The sequence below is a fragment of the Pan troglodytes genome, chromosome 7, assembly GCF_028858775.2.
Source record: "Pan troglodytes isolate AG18354 chromosome 7, NHGRI_mPanTro3-v2.0_pri, whole genome shotgun sequence".
NCBI classification, from domain to species: domain Eukaryota; kingdom Metazoa; phylum Chordata; class Mammalia; order Primates; family Hominidae; genus Pan; species Pan troglodytes.
Window position 1 is genome coordinate 136,790,842 of NC_072405.2, and position 15,537 is coordinate 136,806,378.

Here is a 15,537-nt window from a genome sequence, read left to right on the forward strand (position 1 = left end):
CCAGCCTGGCCAACATGATGAAACCCCGTCTCTACTAAAAATACAAAAAATTAGCCAGGCCTGGTGGCAGGCACCTGTAATCCCAACTACTCAGGAGGCTGAGGCAGGAGAATCGCTTGAACCCGGGAGGCAGAGGTTGCAGTGAGCCGGGATCACACCACTGCACTCCAGCCTGGGCGACAAGAGCAAAACTGTGTCCCCAAAAAAAAAAAAAAAAGCCATTAAATAAATAAATAATAAAGTCAGAATGTTGACAGGAGACTTTATAAGTGCTTTCCTCATTAGAAATCTTGGGAGGAACACTGGACTTCTCTCAACTATGTAGAATAGGGACTTGAGATCGTTTATTTAGATATTAAAGCACAGGGTGATATGACAGAACTCAGGAACATTAAAAGCACTGTCTGTTTAATCATTAGGAAAATAAGAGGTGATGATTATCTTTTTTAACTGGAGTGTCTCTCTTTGCTGTTTGAACTATAAATAACATCCCCAAGTCTCTTCTGAGTCTGCAGTGGAATAGGAGGAATATCTGGTCTATTCCTTCTAAGGCACTAACTCTTCCCCTTTTCATGCTTGCAGGAGTCCCAGGTACTTAACATTGAGGGGAAGCGTGACTCAAAAGGGCCTATTTTATTGCAATTAGGAAGCTTTCAAGCTCAGATAACAGAAAAACTAAGTTTTTAGTAAGTTCCAGAAAAAGTCTGCGAGAAATACACAAAACAGGGAGAAGAAAACTACAGAACATAAGAAAACATTCCGCTCATGCAATCACAAGAAGGGTGCAAGGCAAGAACACAGAATCTAATTCATTGAAGAAGCAGTCTCCGTGAAGACTGAGTATGCACCAGTTCTGGTTACCTTGATCACCCCTTCCTCAGAATCATGATGTTATAACCAGAAAAATCCCATGAGCGTGTGACCTAGTAAGATCCCACTGGGAGAAGGTCTGGGAGAATTTCAGGTGGAGAAGGATCGGGTTAGGTACAGAGGTCCCTGAAAGAGGAGGATCTTCGGTGTTGCAGATGACTATATCCTTTGCTGACTTGGATACAGTCAGAGTACATAATAATCTAAATGTTTATGTCTCCACAGTGCTTCTCCTGCCACACCACAGGCCGCCCTGCCTGGAGGGGATTTTGCACTGAAGAGCAGCAGTCCCTGGCAGGGAATGGTGGGGACTGAAGCTTAGTTGTTTGCATTGCCTTCCCTATCTGTGCTCCACAGAGCCCAGCTCCACACCCTTTAATCACAGTTCTTTTAACTGAAAAGTGAGGATTTCAATAGCACCTATCTCAAAGTGGCTGTAGGAGAATTAAATGAGTTAGTACACATAAACACTCTGAACAATATTTGGCCCACAGTAAGGTTTGCTAATGTGTTTGCTATTGATATCGTAGCTGTTTCTTTTCTTTTCTTTTCTTTTCTTTTTTTTTTTTTTTTTTTTTGAGACTGGTGTAGCTCTGTCGCCCCCAGGCTGGAGTGCAGTGGCGCAATCTTAGTTCACTGCGACCTCCACCTCCGAGGTTCAAGTGATTCTCCTGTCTCAGCCTCCCAAGTAGCTGGGACTACAGGCGCACACCACCACACCTGGCTAATTTTTGTATTTTTAGTAGAGACAGGGTTTCAGCTTGTTGGCCAGGATGGTCTCTATCTCCTGACCTTGTGATCCACCTGTCTCAGCTTCCCAAAGTGCTGGGATTACAGGCATGAGCCACCATCCCCGGTCACTATTGTTTTTTATATTATCTAGCAGAGAAAGTTGGAGTAGGACCTACAGTCACTATTTCCATGTCTATCTGGGCACAATATCTGTGATGGGAAATAGGGGGCAAAGGAGGAAAGAGTGTTGGTAGCTAAATAGAAGGTTTGGAATGGGTCAAATTCAAAATGCAGTGTTGGGTTGGAGCTCTTGGCTTCCAGAGCATCCACAGTTCTTGCCCCAAGGACAATGGGCCACTTCCCAGGATTATATGAGAAACCCATATCCAACAGGCCCAAACCTTGGGCATTATTGCTTGGTTACCAGTGCTTTCAGCAACCAAACAGAAGACATTCCCAGATACAAGGCAGATCCAGGAGGGCTCTGAGTCTGTGGGGTGTGATTCCAGCATCCAAGTAATGCCAAAGCCTGCCAGCATGCACCAAAAGCTAGGAAGAGGCAGGGAGGGATGCTCTCCTAGATCCTTGAGAGAAAGTGTGGCCCTGTTAACACCTTGATTTCATGCTCCTAGCCTCTAGAACTATGAGAAATAAATGTCTGCTGTTTTAAGCCACCAAGTTTGTGGTCATTTGTTACAACAGCCCTAGAAAACCAATAACAAAACTTACTGTTAGTTGCCCCATTGCCTTCACCTACCTCACAGAAGGCTGTGGCCTCTTTGCTCACCAACAAACTCTTTCTAACTTGGAATTTTTGTAGAAGGGATTGGGGAAGGCATTAGTCCTTCTTCCTCAGCATACCACCTGGGCCCCTTGAACAAATTGGTCTACCTCTTCCCCAGAACTCTGCCTGTCCCAAGGAGCAGTTGGCCACAGTCCATGTGGAGTGACTTAAATGAAAATATAATTTCAGATTCACCTTTTCCTTTGGGTATAGCCATCTGACATACATCTGCATGCCTACCAAAGACCCTGCAGATCAGCCAAAGGGTGACCTTTCACCTCCACCTTTCCTGAAAGTACTAGATAACTGCTTCCGATGGCTTCATTTGTCCTTTTCACTTGGAAGAGGAAAAATAAATCAATCCCCAGTGAGTCTTTCCAATTTATTTCCATTTACTGATTAAAGAACTGAGGCTCAAAAGGTAAATCAATGTATAATGGTAGAAAATACATCCCAATGCATGTGTATTCAATTCCCAGCTTGTCTCCTTTCTATTGTAATTACAACAAACTCCCTCTGTAAAATGGAAAAAGGCATGGGCTGGATTCAAGAGACCAGATTTATAAAAATGCCTTTCTTTGCATTCACTTTTTGTTGTTTCTATATGTTTATTACAGGGTATAATATAATCTTCCTGGAATAAGAATATGGATTAAACAAAGTTTATACTCAATAAATACTTGAGAAGGGAAGAAAGGGACTAAGGGAGGAGAGAAGAGAAAGAGGAGGAAAAAGAAGAAAATAGATTTAAAGGAAAGAAAGGAAGAGATAGAAAAAAATTTCCCACAAACACAGAGGCTCCAGCTCTGAGTTGAGGCACCAGTTGAGAACAGTAGGAAAAAGCAAGTCCAAACTGGAAAAACCCACAGCAATATGTGGAACTAAACAAAGCCCAAATACCATGTCTTACATGTCTGACTGCAAGACATCACCACTGTTAAGACACACATTGCTTTAATAAAAGACTTCCAGAAAGAGATGGGAGAGTGGGGAACTAACCCTTCATTAAGTGTGCACACAGATGTTGTAGTTTCTCAGAGGTTATAATTACAGGCTTCCTGCTTTCTTCTTCTTAGTTAGTAAACCCATTGAGAAAAATTACTAGTGTCAGCTAGGAAATAAAATATCAACCTCATGGATGAGGTTGGGCTAGAGAGCTACGGCTGGGATCTGCTGCCAAAAAGAAAGCTTTACACACTTCCTCCAGATCTAGATCTCCCTACTACCTTAAGTGGAATCCGCAGAGCAACAGGCTTACGACCAACCTATCTGGAACCTTTGGATGCAGTAGACAAGATGTCATTTGTGGGTGAAGGCAGCCACATAGGCTCATGGCTTGGCACATCAAGTAAGGGCTGCTTTTCACCCCCTGCTCGTCCTTATGGGTGACTGGGTGCTTTTGTCAGCACACAAACTGCTCAATTCTTTGCAGCTGTCCTGCCAGGAACTCACTCCTCAGTCTGCAGCATAGAGAACTTCAGTGTGGCCCAACCCTAACAGAGGAGCTGAGAAACCATAGGCCTCTGGATCTTCCCCTAGAAGAGGTCCTGGATCCAGGTGTGCCTACTTTGTTTAAGATGAAGCAAATGAAAGAAACATCACACTAACTAAGCAGCCAAGTGGCCTGAAGAAATGAAGACAGGCAGACAGTGCAGGAGCAGTGGCCCGTGAAGGTCCAACCCAGTTAATATACACCAACTAGTGCAGAAGTCCTTAATGTTTTGACCAAGACCCGTGTATTAGTCTATTTTCACACTGCTATAAAGATACTACCTGAGACTGGGTAATTTATAAAGGGAAGAGGTTTAATTGACTCACAGTTCTGCATGGCTGGGGAGGCCTCTGGAAACTTACAATCATGGCAGAAGGGGAAGCAGACACGTTTTACATGGTGGCAGGAGAGAGTGAGTGTGTGTTGGGGGAAATTTCAAACACTTATAAAACCATCAAATCTCGTGAGAACTAACTCACTATTATGAGAACAGCACAGGGGAAACCACTGTCATGATCTAATCACCTCCCACCAGGCAGGTCCTCAACACGTGGGGATTATGGAGATTACAATTTTTTTTTTTTTTTTTTTTGAGATGGCATCTCGGTCTGTCACCCAGGCTGGAGTACAGTGCCGTGATCTTGGCTCACTGCAACCTTCATCTCCCGGGTTCAAGTGATTCTTGTGCCTCAGCCTTCCGAGTAGCTGGGATTACAGGCATGTACCACTACGCACAGCTAATTTTTGTATTTTTAGTAGAGATGGGATTTCGCCATGTTGCCCAGGCTGGTCTCAAACTCCTGACCTCAGGTGCTCCACCTGCCTCAGCCTCCCAAAGTGCCGAGATTACAGGCATGAGCCACTGTGCCTGGCCAGTATTACAATCTGAGATGAGATTTGGGTGGGGACACAGAGCCAAACAATATCAACCCACAAGAAGAGATATGTTTTTTGGTTGGTTTATTTCATTTTATTCTCTAGAGCAGCCAGAAAGGCAGGAGACGTGTTTTATATCCATGGCCCAATGCACAGACACACAAACACAAAGACACATACACACACATATACACACATGATCAAATTAAAATTGTTTTAGCAACAATAGTTACAATAGTGTCTGTATTTTATTTTATGTAGATCTCAACCTTTATTGATTTCATGACCCCTGGTCAAAGTTTTCAATTGGTCAAGATTTGAAAAAAAAACCCTGAACTCATAAAAGTTCCTTAAGAAGCAGTGAGAGGGAGAAAAATTAGACATCACCTTCCTAATACTTCCAAGGGGGAAGAGATTCACATTCGAGGGGTCCCAGAAATATGTGAAGATAAAGACAGTGTGACCCTGCCCCTGAGACACAGATGAAATAGTTTTAATGATGGATGAGAATTTCAGAAATACCAAAATGGTTTTAAATGCTTTTTTGAATTAAGGAACCAAAGTCTTTTTCCTGAACTGTGACTTGAATCAAAAGTATTTTGTTTTCATTTTTGTTTTTCTTTTTTTTCAAATATGCCATACTGGATGGCTTCAAAGTGTGACCAAATCAATGCATTATCTAAAGTGATTCAACTGGAACAAATCAAAACAACAAAACACTCTCAGAGCTGAACCAATATTTTGTTTCCTTCAAGCCTCAATGGAGCCAGAGACTAAAGCCTTCTGAAATGCTGATCCTAGAAGCCGAAGGGCCATCTGCTCAAGCTGCTCTGCTTCCCTGACTTGCACCCTGTGTCTTAGCCATTGCCAGAGGCTCTCAGCTCCCCCAACAATCCCTGAATGCTCCAGGTTGCAAATCTTTGCTCGTGTAGCCCCTTCTATTTGGATGGCTGTCCTTCCACCCCTTGGTCTTCTATCTGCTTAATGAACACCTACTCATTTTTTAAAACTCAGCTCAAGGATCACTTCATTTATTCATTCATTTATTCATTCAATTTCCAACAAGTTTTAATTGAAGGGTCACCATATGCCAAGACCCATGTTGGTTATTGGGGAAACCAAAGGTCAACCACACATAGTCTCTGTTTTAAAAGCTTACAGTCTAGTCAAGTGCAATAGGTTCTTATATCATAATGTGGTGAGTACAATTCAAGAGATCAGTAATTAATTCAAGAGGCCAGTGGTTCACTCCAGTAATCCCAGCATTCTGGGAGGCTGAGGTGGGAGGATCACTAAGGCCCAGGAATTTGAGACCAGCCTGGACAACATAGTGAGTACTGAGACCTCATCTTTATTAAAATAATAATAATAATAAATACACAGGGCATTATCAGAGCACAGAGGGAGAGCCCCTGACTTAATGCAATAAGTCATGTAAGGCTCCTTGAAGGAGCTGATGCCTGCCGCGGCTGGAGAGGTGAGTAAAGAGGAAAGGTTCTAGGGAACAGCAACCATTTGAGTTAAATATCATTATTTCCAATTTAGAGATAAAGAAACAGAAGCACAGAATTGCTAAATATATTTCCCAACGCACAAAGTTATCAAATGACAGAGTGGTATTTGATCCCAACACATGCTAACTCTGATCATTAACTCAAATGGTCTTTCATTTGCTGTAGAAATCCAAATGAGGAGGAGATCCCAGTGGAGACTGGACAAAAAAGAGGAAGAAACTGAATGAGTTTGGCATGGGCTGTCAGATCCATTATGGGGCCAAGTACTAAGCCCAGAGAAGACTTACGGAGGGAACAGAGTTTGGGGTAGGGATAGGGACAAACCCTATTGTGGTTTGGGACCTGTGGTAAAGCAGGTCTGTGCCATCAAGTCCATGCAGAGTATGCATGTCAGTGCTACATGACAGGTCACCTGCTGGATGAGCAGTTGTGATTTCTTTTTATTTTTTATTTTGTTTATTGTTATTCTTTTTTTTGAGATGGAGTCTTGCTCTGTCACCCAGGCTGGAGTGCAGTGGCACGATCTCGGAGATCTCGGCTCACTGCAACCTCTGTCTCCTGCATTCAAGCGATTCTCCTGCCTCAGCCTCCCTAGTAGCTGGGATTGCAGGCACCCGCCACCACGCCCAACTAATTTTTCTATTTTTAGCAGAGACAGGGTTTTGCCATGTTGGCCAGGCTGGTTTTGAACTCCTGACCTCAAGTGATCTGCCCACCTTGGCCTCCCAAACTGATGGGATTACAGGCGTGAGCCACCGCGCCCAGCCTTTTTTTTTTTTTTTGTACCCCAACTCATTATAGGGAATGAAGCAGTAATGATTTCAAAGTCAAACTAAGCTAGGTATAAATCTTGTCTCCGGTAGTTATTATTAATGTGCCCTTGGAGAATGCACTTATCCTTTATGAGTGTCCTTTTTTTTTTTTTTTTTTTTTTCTGAGACAGAGTTTCGCCCTGTTGACCAGGCTGGAGTGCAGTGGCATGATCTCGGCTCACTGCAACCTTCACCTCCCAGGTTCAAGTGATTCTCCTGGCTCAGCCTCCCAAGTAGCTGGGATTACAAGCATGAGCCACCATGCCAGACTAATTTTTGTATTTTTAATAGAGATGGGGTTTCACTACATTGGCCAGGCTGGTCTCGAACTCCTGACCTCATGATCTGCCCGCCTCAGGCTCCCAAAGTGCTGGGGATTACAGGCGTGAGCCACCATGCCCAGCTGATTTCTTTATCTATATACTAGGGAAGGCAATATCTACCTTATGGGGCTATGATGAGGATTAAATTAAGTGAGATTATGTGTAAAAGTACCAAGCATATTTCCTGGAACACAACTTGCTTAATTCCCATTACTTTTACTTCCATATTGCATCCTTTAGGTGCTCTCTCTCACGTTAAGGAGACATGCCTAAGTCCTTCGACTTCATCTGCCACAGACTGGGCAGGAGCCTGGAACCCAACCCCATTATGATACAATTGAGTTCCTGGCAACAACCCTGACTGGAAGTGGCTGGGGACAGAGTGTCCCACGGCCTGGAGCAGAGCTTGTTAGATTAAAGATGGAAAAAACTGGGTCCATCTTTAAGAGCTGCCAAGTGAACCAGGAACCACCCATCCCCTGCAGGAAGGAACTGTTGTGTCATTAATAATACTTAGCATTGTCCTAGTGTTTTTCCAAGCTAATTAATTCTGCTCCAAATCCCAGAAAACAAACGACTGAGTGAGTTGGAGACAGATCTCTTGTTTCTGAGACAGAAGGGTAGAGAAGCGTGTCCTCTGCAGTGACTGGGGGAAGAGAAAAGCCTCATCACCACTTCTTAGAGCCAAGTTACCCAGGGCAAGGAAAGGGCATTGAGTCCTGGGGATGGTGGGTACTTACCTCCCTATCTCCAAGATCTTTAAACAGGAACAGTCACCCAAAGTTGCAGATACAAGAAGGCTCACCCATCCCTAGGACACATTGCCCAGAAGTGGCAGGTGTTGGTAAGCTGGCTTCATGGTCCAGATGAAAAAGTTTATCCTTCTCTCTCTCCCTAGAGCACAGGACCAAGCTCATGTGCCAGGACATGACATGTAGCTGACTGGTCAACTCTGTGCCATTTAACTCCATGGATACTTACTTTACAGACCAGAATCTGGGAATACCAAGAATCCAACTCCAACTCCTCCCTTCATGGGAGTGCAGAGTCAAGTGTGAGAGACCAAAAAGGCAGAAAGTTTCATTGTAAAGAGAAATACTCAGATGAGGGAGTACAAAGGATGTGAGGCAGTATGGAAAGGATTCCTGGAAAAGAATATTTTGAGCTGTTTGGAAAGATGATTAAAAACAACAAAACAAAGAAATGGACAGAGGACTTAAAGTCAAGAGGCTTAAAGTCAAGAAAGGGCAAAGCACAGTCAGGAACTTGAACATAGTTCCTTGGAGAGTTGGGGAATTTCAGTTTGACAATGACTCCCGTCATCACAAAGGAAAGAAAGGCTCGTGACAAGACAAACAAGTGTACAAATATGTACAGCACGCAATGAGGGCCCAGAGGAAGAAAGAAAGATTAAAGGATAGGAGAGACTACTTTTGCCTTGAGGGGAAGAAAGAAGTCAGGGGCTGGCTAACAGGTAAGGGTCCTGGCTTGATGAGGCCAGATTAGGCATTTCTCAGGCAGAAGGCTGAGAAATTATTGCTACTGTTCTTGTTTCCTTTGTGGGGTCTGTGTGGTCACTGCAGAGTGCAATAGAAATAAGAAATCTCAGGTGTGTAACTTTGCTTCTAATTAGGCAGAAGGCTGAGAAATACTTAATCTGGCTTCATCCTGTTAGCCAATCGCTGACATCCTCCTTGCCAAAGGCTCCTATCCCATGAGATTGTATTTCAGTAGGTCTGGTTGGGGGCCCAAGAATCAACACCCTAGCAGCCATCCCAGATGACAGAGATGCAGGACACCCACACACCTCATTTTGTGAAGAGTGGTGGAAAGGTCCTGGTGCCCCGGCTGGACTCAAATGCACCCTGACTTTCATCTGTTCTATTAGCAAAAAAAAAAAAAAAAAAAAAAAAAATCCCAGAAGCTACAGCATCCACTGTGAGAGGGGCATAGCACTTCAAGGGAGATTTTTTTGTCTTCTTCTAAAGTTCTACCTTTTCAAATCCAGAAGAGCTCCTGAAACATATTTTCAAAGATTGTGTTCCTTATAGGAAGTCCTTCAAGGGAAGGGACACATCTTACTTGAAGGCACATCCTATCTCCTAGCATAGATTGGCCAGGTAGATTGCAAATGCTTGTTCAATTAATGAAGCTGACTTCCTTTTATTTTCTGAAAAGTATCCTGTGCAAATGTTTGCAAGCATTATGTTAATTTGTATGGCTACTCTCCGCCTAGGAGACTCCCTGCCCTAATTCTCTCTTCAAAAATGGGAATCCAGTCTCTAGCTGTTCCAGGATTACAATTAGCATAGGGACTAATGATTTTGTGTGTTGGTGGAATTATGTTTCCTTCGTGGGTCTGTGCGATCACTGCAAAGTGCAACGAACATGAGAAGTCTCAGGTGTGTGACTCTGCTAGTAATCAGTTCTAGAACTCTGGAAAAATGACTGCTTGGCTCCATGCTTCAATCTCCTTTTTTTAATAAAGTGAGAAAATTAGATTATTTCTTCATTGGGTCATTCAGTAACTATTTATCAAGCACATGCAGTGTGCCAAGCACTATCCTAGTTGTGGGGAGTCAGTGGTCAATTAGACATATTCCATTCCCACCCTGGTGACATAATGATGAAAAATGAGACCAGCCACTATTCATACAATCACCCATATCCAAAATTTGGAAGCATCTTGGGACTGCCCTCCTTCTCTGATTCTATCGATTGCTAAGTCTAGATCATTCTATAGCCTAAATAATGCTGTAATCAATTTCCTCTTCTCTGTCCTTATTGCACTGAAATCCTAACCACCTCCTAAGTGGTCCCTGCCTCTCACATGACCAATTAAAGTTCATACTGTTCTGTGGCCCCCTGTTCAGCTTTCTAAAACATAAATCTGATTCTGTTACTTCTCTGTTTACACATCTTTCCCTGACTCCCTGGAGTCATTAGATAAGTAATAATAGCTAATAGCCATTGTTAATTATGCACCAGACATTTATCTAAATACCTTTACATACTTCAACTTATTAGCTCACAGCAAGCACAGAAGGAAGGTGCCATCATTGTCCTCATGTATGCTGGTTATTTGTCTGTTAGCTGTCAGCTTCATTCCTGACTTCCTATGTTCATCTTTATAATGCAGGGGGTGTGGAAGCCTGCAAACTACACTTCATAGGCTGTGATCAGCTGCCTTCTGGTTGGGCTCTGCCAGTGAAAAGCCTTGGGACAGGACTCAAATGCTGGAGGGAAGGAGAAGTTTGATTTTGCGTTGTTTTGGTTTTGTTTTACCCCTGCTTTCACAGATGCCTCCCTGAGTGGTGACACATCAGCGGAAGTGCAACTTCTGGCCCCCTGCACAGCTTCAGGGACCATCTGATAGCAGTAACAGCAACTGCACCTCCAGAAGATCAGAAGCACATGCAGGCTGGGCTTCTGCCAAAGGCTGGGAAGAGCTCCCTGGCCTCTGAGTTTCTCCCTTCTCCCTTTTACTTTTCTACCTCTTCCAAAAGATTGTAACCAACTCCCTGTATTAAATCCCTCTCTGCTGGAAATACTTCCAGTGCAATCTACTTTCTTAACTGAGCACTGATGGGTACACCATTTAATGCACAAGGAGACTGAGGTGCAGAGAGGTTAAGTAACTTGTCCCAAGGCAAACAGCTAGGAAGTAACATAAAGCACAGATAAAGAAAAAGAAAAAAAACAAGGTATTGAATTAAGTCAAGGTTTCTTAAGCATGTCATGCAAAGCCCTTCATAATTATCTTCCTCTCTCCATCCATATTCTATGGTCTAGCTGGAAAGTGACACCTAGCTGGAGATTGTGCTTGGTTGCTGTTTTTGTTAATGAATGAAAGAATGAATGCCAGATGTACCATACTTGTGTAAAACCCCAGCAGGAAATGTGACTGCAGTGGACATTGGATGAATCAGTGAATAAATAAATAATAAACAAATGAATGAACTCCAAGCACACAACAAATCGACCCGGGTAGCAATTTCCCGCCTCTGTGTTCCTCCCACCCTCAGACTCAGAGCCCTGATGCATCCAAGAGACTGAATGTTCACATCACTTATACAGAGTAAGCATGCGATAAATGCATATTTATTAAACTAATGAAGAGAAGAATCCATCAAAAATGCAATCAATCAAGTCATTGCCCAGTGATGTTTAAAATTCTAGTTTATTGAACCACAAAAATCTTCCAGGAAGAAGGCACAGAAGAAAACCTTTACATTTTCCTAAAAACAAAAACCTCTACTATAACAACCAGCAAATAATTAGACGTTAATGTCTCTAACTTAAAAAAAAAAAAAAGTAACCACAGTTAATCTCAGGGGATATCCTGTATGAAAAGGGAAAAAACAATGAGTCATGGATTCTAACCTCCTGTTTATAACCGGGGCCCACAAATGATCTGTTGCTGAAGGAGAAGAAAGCCATTAATCTCCTAACTCAGGGAGCAATTTTATATTTTGAATAAAAACAAAATAAACAGCATTAAGGAGGGAAATAAATCAGATATGCAGTAATTAGTTTGAAGGAGCCGGATTTTCCTGCCTAACACTCTCTTTGGAACTTCTGCCTTCTCCATCAAAGCAAAAGTGTATCAGATGACATGGAGATTTTCCATTCCCTTTTCAGACAAAATTAGTCAGCTGATGTGAATAGTAATTTGACAGGACCCAGAAGGGAGAGCATGAGTGATGGGATTATAATAAATGCGGGAGAGGATGCTTAATAAACTTTGGTGAAGCCCTGGATCCTGCACTTTTCCTCTCCTACCCTCTGTGTAACTCCTGATTTATGAAATTGTTACTTTTTTCTCCGTGAAATCTTAGAAGGCTTGGACTTTTTTAAAATAAAGAATCTAAAAAGGACCTTATTTATTTTCTTACCCGGTATTCTTATTTTAAAGATTTAGAAGGCTCAGCCCAGAAACAATAATTGACTTGCTTAAGTTTCCACAACAAAATCAGCTGAAGCAGCAGGATCAAAAACCTGGCCACGTGCCTCCCTGCCCTCAAAGCTCAATAAAGACAAAAGCACAAACAATTGTGAAGTGGTTCCTTACTGAAGGCAATCTTGGGTCTCATGCAGCACTTTCTGGGTAAGAGCCCCCTTGATATTGTTTGGCTTTGTGTCCCCACCCAAATCTCATCTTGAATTGTAATCCCCACGTGTCAAGGGAGAGACCTGGACTGGATCATGGGGGTGGTTTCCCCTATGCTATTCTCATGACAGTGAGTGAGTTCTCGTGAGATCTGATGGGTTTATAAGGGGCTCTTACCCCTTCACTCACCTCTCTCTCTCACCTGCTGCCATGTAAGTCGTGCCTCTTCCCCTTTGCCATGATTGTAAGTTTCCTGAGGCCTCCCCAGCCATGGGAAACTGTGAGTCAATTAAACCCCTTTCCTTTATAAATTACCTAGTCTCGGGTGGGTCTTTATGGCAGTGTGAAAACAGACTAATATACCCTTTGGTGTGAAACCACAGAGGAAGGCTGCTCTTCCCTCTTCAGGCTTCCTTCCTTGGGCATTTCCCTCCAATCAGGCACTCTCTCCAGAGTCCTCTATCACTCATTTGCAGCTTATTCTGAATTCTAATGATTAAGTTTTTTTCTCCCCATTATTTGGGAATGTCCTGCTAGCAGTTGTTTTTTTCAGGAACAGTTTGGTAACTGATTCATTTGAAGCATAGACATAATGAATCTCCCCCGATGTATCTATAAACCCTTGCATAACTCCCTTTACTATCATGAATGGAGCTCTGTGGCGAGGAAGTTGCCCCTTTCCCTTTCATCTCCCACCATCCCAGCTACCCTGTTTGGGTCTACACATCTAAAGTTTAATAACCCTCCAGTGGAAAGAACAGGGAGATGTCGAAAGATTAAGGATGCTCATCAATGCATTTGTTTCTAATAAAAATACAATAATTCAAAAGCAGAATATAAATGTCCATCAGTAATGAACAGCTAAGTAAATAATGATTCATTATTCATACAACAAAAATCTATGTAGCTATTAAAAAATATAGAGAAGAATATGTATTAACATAAGAAGATGTTCGGGGTACATTGTCAACGTGTTAATATGAAGATGTTATCAAATAGCAATTATTAAATGATTTAACTTTTTACAAAAAAAGGCAACAGGTTTTTATTGAAAAAAATATGACATGATAGTCCCAAATATGTGATATAAATATGACTTTTTATTACATTTCATAATATAGTGAACATATTCATTTTGTAAGAAAAACAACACAATGTTGTTGTTTTTATTATTTTTAACAAAATATCCAAGCAGTCACTCTGCTTAATTAGAGAAGCAATGAAAGAAATTATGGCCAAGTGTTCTCTCTGACTGTAAATATTCAGAGGGGGCCTGGGTTGCCCCAAACTTGAGTCACCACTCTACTTTCTTTATTTTACCTCTTGGTTTTGTTTGTTTTTATTTATGAAGTTTCATTTGAACAGAAGTTTCTAAGGGCAGGTGTGTATATGTGCTTTGTTCTGGTTTCTTTTTTAGTGAGTAGAATGGGTTCTTATCTGTGAATATTCTCTCATTGTGGACAACAGTAGGAATGTGAACAATTATTGAGAGTCTCTGATGTATCAGATGTCGTCCTAGGGCTGTCTCCAAATGTTATCCTGTTTATTTGTCATCACAGCTCTAAGAAGCAGGTGTGACTTCTGATCATTTTAAAGCATAGGCACAGAGGCTTGCAAAGATGCAGGGACCTGCCCCAGCTCATGCAGGCGGACAATGGTGGGCTGAGAGCAGTGAGAACAAGTCCCATCTCCTCCTACCCACTGCAAGCAAGCTACCAGTTTGGCTGGGGGTTGTTGGTTGAAGTGTATCCCCCCAACACCTGCAACCAAATTCATATATTGAAGCCCTAACTGTGCCCCACCTAGTATCTCAGAATGTAACCTTAATATAACCTTATGTGGAGATAGGGTCTTTACAGAAGTAATCAAGCAAAAATGGTTAATGGGTGGGCCCTAATCTAATATGTATACTTAAAATGACTGGTAAATACAGATACTTAGTAAATATATATACTTACAGGGACTGGTGTCCTTGTAAGTAGAGGAAATTTGGACACAGACGCATCCAGAGGGAAGATGATGTGAAGACACAAGGAGGGGATAGCCATTGCAGATCAGTGAGAGAAGCCTAGGAAAGATTTCTCCTTCTGTTGACTAAAGAAAAAATGAAGCTTTTAAAGAATTAAAGGTAGGTTCATTCAGAAGCCTTACTGAGGACCACAGAGTGAGGCCAATAGCCCAGGAGCAGCCCTTTAGAGAGGTCCTATCAGACTGCCCCAACACAGTATTTAAGCCAATGCCCGTATACAGGTGGTGGAGGTTTAATATGGGCAAAATCACGTCAAACTTGCCAAGAAGCTACATTAAAGCAGAGTTACATCAAGATTAACCAGAGGTACATCAGAGTACCTCTGGTTAAAGACTACAGAGGCATAATCACTAATTCCATCAGATGTTATTTTATAAAGTGTAGGAAAAGGCAAGGGCTAGGGCTATTTATCTTTTAAGGAATTTAGTGACTCAGGCAAGAGACGGGGTCATGTGCTCTATCCTCTTTTGTCTTCAAAGAATCCTCCCAGAGAGCTGCACTTTGTCACAGCATCAGGGGCTTTGTGAAATTATGCTAGCAAGCAGAAGTGAGCAAATACAGCTTTTTGCATTTGCTGCTTTGTCTCACACTTCACAGCCCTCAAAGGAGCCAATGCTGCAGACGCCTTGATTTTGGACCTCCAGCCTCCAGAACTGTAAGAAAATAAATTTCTGTTGTTTAAGCCACTCAGTTAATAGTCCACTGTTATGGCAGCCCTAACAAACCAATAAAATGAGTTACCTGGTGATCACATGAAACGTCAGCTGTGATGACAAAAAGGTGCCCTTAAGAACACAAAACAACTAGGGTCCACTATGTGGAAGCAGAAGCCTGCAAGGAGTGAAACTGCAGGAAAGGAAGAAATGCCCAGTAGAAGAGAGGCCCCAGGTGCTCGCTCTGGCAGTACATATACTAAAATTGGAACGATACAGAGAAAATTAGCATGGCCCCCGTGCAAGGATGACACACAAATTTGTGAAGCGTTCCCTATTTTT

At 42.4% G+C, this 15,537-nt stretch overlaps 1 non-coding gene across 1 annotated transcript; it reads left to right on the forward strand.

Moving 5' to 3' along the window:
* Positions 1–15,430: 15,430 nt before the first annotated feature.
* LOC112204353 (U6 spliceosomal RNA) lies at positions 15,431–15,537 on the forward strand. Its single transcript, XR_002937907.1, has one exon. It is a non-coding gene; the product is annotated as a U6 spliceosomal RNA (small nuclear RNA).